The sequence below is a fragment of the Phascolarctos cinereus genome, unplaced genomic scaffold, assembly GCF_003287225.1.
Source record: "Phascolarctos cinereus isolate Bilbo 61053 unplaced genomic scaffold, phaCin_HiC Scaffold_726;HRSCAF=1367, whole genome shotgun sequence".
Classification (NCBI taxonomy): Eukaryota; Metazoa; Chordata; class Mammalia; order Diprotodontia; family Phascolarctidae; genus Phascolarctos; species Phascolarctos cinereus.
This window is the reverse complement of record NW_027556098.1, coordinates 280,338,567-280,344,566: the sequence shown is the minus strand read 5'-3', so window position 1 is coordinate 280,344,566 and position 6,000 is coordinate 280,338,567.

Genomic DNA, 6,000 nt, shown 5'->3' with positions numbered 1-6,000 from the left:
AGTCTGCTTTTGATCTCTGAATTCTCTGGTAAAGACTATCAACCTATGTTCCTCTTCAGAAAATCAGGAACTAGAGCTTAAATGGATTGCTGCCAGAGAGAGAGAGAGAAGAGAGAGAGAGAGAGAGAGAGAGAGAGAGAGAGAGAGAGAGAGAGAGACAGACAGAGACAGAGACAGAGGGACAGAGAGACAGAGAAAGACAGACACAGAGACAGACAGAGAGAGACAGAGACAGAGAGACTTAAGAAAATTTACTGAAGATTCTACTAGTGGTCTGGTTGTGTCTGAGACCGTTATCTACTTATTGCACTGCCTTTCCATTAGAAAAATGATTCACATTCTTAGTAATTTTTCATTGCATGGTCCCCTTTACCTAATATACCTAAATATTTCTGCTCCCTTTCCTTACCTGATGATACAGTTAAAGTTTCAGGTGTGTGCTTCTGTCACTGCCTCTCTTTGCTTGATCACTTTATTATGTGTGTTGTTACTTGACCTTTACCTGTGTATGGCATGACTAAATTTGCCACCATTCCCCAGCTTTGGTCTTACCCTGGAGCTTCCCTCAGTGCCTACATCCTCTACTCTCTGGAATATCCCTTCTCTAGGCTTACCACCTTCTCCCATTGGTCAGTACCTTCCAAGATGTCCATTTCGTGAAGATGTCTAGTAAGGTCAGATTTTTTTCACCTCCCTGATGTGCTTTAGAGTCTCTGAACCATTCTCCAACATGGGTAACTTCTGTTACCCTACCCTACCTTTTCAGCTCCCTTCTGTGTATTGTCTTCCCCCAACTAGAATGCAAGCTTCTTGAGGACAAGCCTATCTTTCTTTTGGGGTGTGTTCAAGGAGGACTTTGGGAGGGCTTGTGAGTCCTTTTCAGCTTCTCATCCAGCTTTAGTGTCTACTTGCCACCCAACTCTCACCTATGCTTCCAAGAAGCTGTAACATGTGCAGTGGCCACACCCCAGTAAAACCATCTTTGCAGATGGGCTAAACCATATTGAGGGTAACTGACAGGCATCAAACATGTTGGTTGAGTTAGGGCGATGTCTACCTGAAGAACATGAATTCTTCCCCCGGCAGAATGGGCAGATGAAAACAATTTGTTTCAACAGCCATGAAGGCAGCTAAAGCAAGCGTTATGGGTCGCTTAGAGCTTGGTCACATATTGATGACATCAAGGTCATTCAATGCATCCTGGGAAATCTCCAGTTGTCCTGACTTTTGTCTTGCCACTGGACTTTGATGACCATGGAGGAGACAGTAAGGCTGATGACTTTGCACAACTCTACCCCTCCTAAATACAATCCATGTGCTAGTCAAGACATCATTCTCGAGATGTCATTGGTCCTCTTTGAAAATTAAGGGCAAACAGCAACACCACTAACTGAATCCCCAGTATTCAGCACCATGCTAGTACATGGTAAGTGCTTAATAAGTTCTTGTTGCCTATTGGCAACAGAGAACTTCGGAATAAGTGGAAACATTATTCTTCCAGTGTTCCTGGTGACAAAGCTATTATTATTTTGTACTTAAATTGCAGTTCATATCAGCAGCAGCAGCAACAACAAATAAATATTTAATTGAATGCATCCTTTTACGTACAGGCCGAATAAGGAAAATGCACAGAAGTCCAGCAGTTGGGAAAAGAGCAAAAATCTATTTCAAACCCTTCTTAAGGATTTTAAACATCAACTTCTAAATTATTTACACAGCTGAACGAATATCTCTCTGTATGACAATAAAGAGATCAAATAACATGATGTAAAATGAATTATTGTGGAACATTTAGTTATAGGTAAAAACGAATACTTTAGGAATCATAAAAACAGCATTAAAAATAAAACAAGTACATTTTTTTCTGTCTGCTTTAGATCAGTAGCTGATAAATATAATAAAATTTAGTTCTTTACATCACTAAGGATCCACGTGTGCAGAGCTACCCTCACTTTCTGATAAATCTTTTCTGTAATCAAATATAATCTACAGCTTTTGGTTATGCTGTTAGATGATCACAGAATTTTAAAGTAGGAAGGAACCTTAGAGGTCATCAAAAATAAACTAACTGGACACGAATCACTTTACAAAACCATAGACCAGTAATGTTGCAGCCTCCTATTGATGGCGTTAGCTGCTGGTGATAGGGAATGGCAGCACATTTCATTTTTGGATAGCTCTAATTTTGCGGACTTTAATGCTTCTTTATTTTCCTCCCTTTAAAAAAATTCAGTCTAATTAAATTGAACAAATATTCTATGTTAACAGAATTTAACAAACTTACAGTGTGTAGAATGTGTGTTAGGTGCTGTTGAGATACAAAGATTGAATGAGACGCGCTCCCTTCATTCAAGAAGCTTAAAGTCTTGAAGGAGATAATGTAAATAACTATGTATGTGTAAACCCAGCTCCAATAGTTCTTCCCACAGATAATATGAATACGGTTATTAAAATTTTAGATGTAATAGAATCTTGGGGAGAGTAAGGCTTTAAATGTCATCTGAGGAGTTGACTCTGTGAAGTAGTTATTGGAGAGCGACTGTTTGAGGCATCAAAAAAAGGCCTAAGAGAACTTCTTTCCTGAGAGAGTTCATTAGTAAAAAAGGAGAGTTTGAAAAGACATTTCCTTAGAGAATCAAGTTTAACTCTTATCTTGTTGGTAAGATTTGTTGTAGAGGGTCTATCATAAGGAGAATCTTTGAAAAAATTTGCCTGCCCTCCTGAGAGAACAGAATTGGTGTACTGAGGCATTGCAGTTGATTATCAGAGGTAACTTAATCTGTGCCCTCTCTCACAGTTGATACATCCTTGAAGTGTTGAAATATGCCTTTGTATTGATTATCATGTTCTTAATAAATTAATAGCTAGTAATATTTTTGTTAATACCTATGAAACTGGGGGGTTGATATTGAGGAAGAGATTAATGAAAATATATAAGAAAAAAATTTTCTACAGATTTCTTAATAAACCGAGGTCAGAGCTCACAACTAGTCAAATAATTGAGAAAGCTATCTATTTTTATTAATATAGGAGAATATGTGGGGATATGCCCTTAAGTTTTTTAGAACCTGGGTAGATTATTAATAAGGAAATCAACTAATAGCAGTTAAAGACAGTGGTAACAGCCCTATATGAGTTTATATATAAAGTTTGCATCTCTCTCTCTCTCTCCAGACACACACACACACACATACACACACACACACACATACACACAAACACTATACCCCACAAATGAAAATTATAGGTAGATAGACTTCAATTTACATAACAAAGAACTTCCTAACAATTAGAAATGCCCCCAAAGATGCAATGGGTTGCCTCAGATGGGAGTGTGTATGCCTTTAAGCGTGGTGGCAGGGGATGGGGGAGTCATAGTAAGTTCTTTAGAAATCATCAAGCTGAGGCTAAGTGATCAGTTAGTACAGCATCATTGTACATTGCAGAGGGGACTGATGATGGGGACGAGGGTTAGAATAGGAGCCTGCTAGCTCCATATAAATTCCAGGATTCAAGTATTCTCCAAACCTTGTTACTTTGTTTCCTCTTCCATCCCAAACATTATTTTAACATGTCGTTTTTGGCTCCACAGACTCTCGGTAGTTTCTTGGCCTAATTTTACATAGTGACCTAGAGGGAAACATGCATAGGTGTTCGGGCAAAGTTGTTCATCAAACAGACTTGCTATTCACTTCAAACATTTTTCCCCCCAGAGAGAGTGGTGGGACAAAAGTGGGCTACTCAGGAGTAGGTGAAGGATAAATGAGAGTTAAAACATATATCAACACATTAAAAAAAAAACAAACTCTCTCTGTAATAAGGAAATAATATCTGAAGACATATAGAATAATAGTAGCATATGATGATTGTCTGCCTTTAGGTATATTATCTAACGCTATTATCTTGTTAACTCTCATAAGAAAAATGGCCTAAAACTGGTCCATCACTAGCTCACTTCCCTCCTGACAATACAGAAAGTGGCCTTGTAAGGACAGGAGGGTCACCTTGATTTTGAACCTAGTTGATGCCATCATAGCATATTTGATTGTATTTTGTTCTTGCCTTGGGCAAATTACCTTTGATGTGTAAAGGTCCTTTGTAGCTTTGAGACAATGAAATCTTTTTCCACATTTTTGTTTACTATGCACAAATACTACCTATATAGAGGCTGTCTGCAACAAGTATAAACTTTGAGCCTGGTGACTTTGCACAGCCCTCCCTCACTTAAATCCAATTCACTTGCATGTCATAGCATCACCTCCCTGATGTCAAGGTTCTCGTCAAGAATGAAGAACAAATGACCCTGGGCAAGTCACTTAACCCCAATTGCCTCACCAAAAAAGCAAAAAAAAACCCCAAACTATATATATATATATATATATATATATATATATATATATGTGTGTGTGTGTGTATATATACGTATATATATATATATATGTGTGTATATATATATGTATATATACATATATATGTATATATATATATATACATATGTATATATATACGTATATATACACATATATACGTATATATATACATATATACGTGTATATATATATATACACATATATATGTATGTATGTATATATGTTTAAAGGGGCAGCTAGGTGGCACAGTGAATAGAACTCTGGCCTTGAAGTCAGAAGGACATGAGTTCAAATCCAGTCTCAGACACATGACACTTAATAGCTGTGTGACCCTGGGCAAGTCACTTAATCCCAATTGCCTCATCAAAAAGCAAAAAAGAAACAAAAAAGAATGAAGAACAAACAGCAATATACTTTGTGTTTGCATTTAGCTAAACTGAGAGGGAAATAACAGGAAAACAAATGAGTTGGTCAAAGACCCTAGACTTTTGAGATTTCCATGATTTTGTTTTTGTTTTAAAATATATATTGCAGCAAATAATAATCATCACATACCAACATTTGTTGAATGGAGTGGATGCAAAGATATACAAGATAATAGACTCTGACCCAAGGGGCTCACAAAAAGGGATAACAGGATCCATGCATCAAAAGATCGCTAGTTTCTGTTGCTTAATGTGCTAGTTGGTGGGTCTATCCTATGATGGTCATTATGGGCTAGTGTTGTCAGGGAAGGCTTCACCCAACTGGATGAGGTGGGTCTAGAAGGAAGGGTAAGACTGAGAGAAAGAAAGGGAAAGTATCCCAGGTACAGTGACAGCAAAGACCTCATAGAAAAACCCTCTTGGTACATTCAGCAAACAATAAGCAGACCCTTTTGCCCAGAAGTAAAAGTTTCTATAGGAGACAAAGGGAGTTTAAGATCAAAAAAAGTTAGATAGAATGCAAGAGTGTTTTGTGGCACAATAAATTCTTAGAACCTAACAAAGTAAGAAGATTAGAAAATAAATATTTGCAAGATGCAAATGATTATTTTTCTAAATAGGTACAATGCCATTCCTCTTCTCTATTTTAAAATGGCAGTTACTACTGTCATACAGAGCTAAACGGAAAACAATTGCAGAGAAAGAGGGAAGTTGTGAGCAGGGAGGTAAACTACATACCACGTAAAACTGGTTTTTTTTTTTTTTTTATCAGAAGAGCTTAAGAAGTTCCATAATAGTAAGTTGGGCCAGTGCTTAGCTCAATGATGTTTGCTGATCTCTGCAGATAGCAATCTCTAGGGTTTCTTTGCCTCAGGCAAACTGGAAAAATATACTGTTTGCCACTCACATCCTTAAAGTCTAAATATTTCCCTGACCTTAATACTGTTGCTTTATTGTACATTTGTTCTGTCTCTGCATCTTCTGCATTGTTTTCATACAGTGTTCCTCTTTTCAAATTTATGAGAACACAATGCAGAAAAAAATTAATGCAAACTGGCTTTCTATGGGGCTTGTCAGAAGGAGAGAAAGCTGTCTAAAAGATGTAAATCAGAAGATAATGAGAAATGGGGGGCACTGAGTTTAGGGATGGAGCTTAAAGGAGAAACTTCAGAGATCAGTGTTACTGTCTGATTTTGTGTGACCGC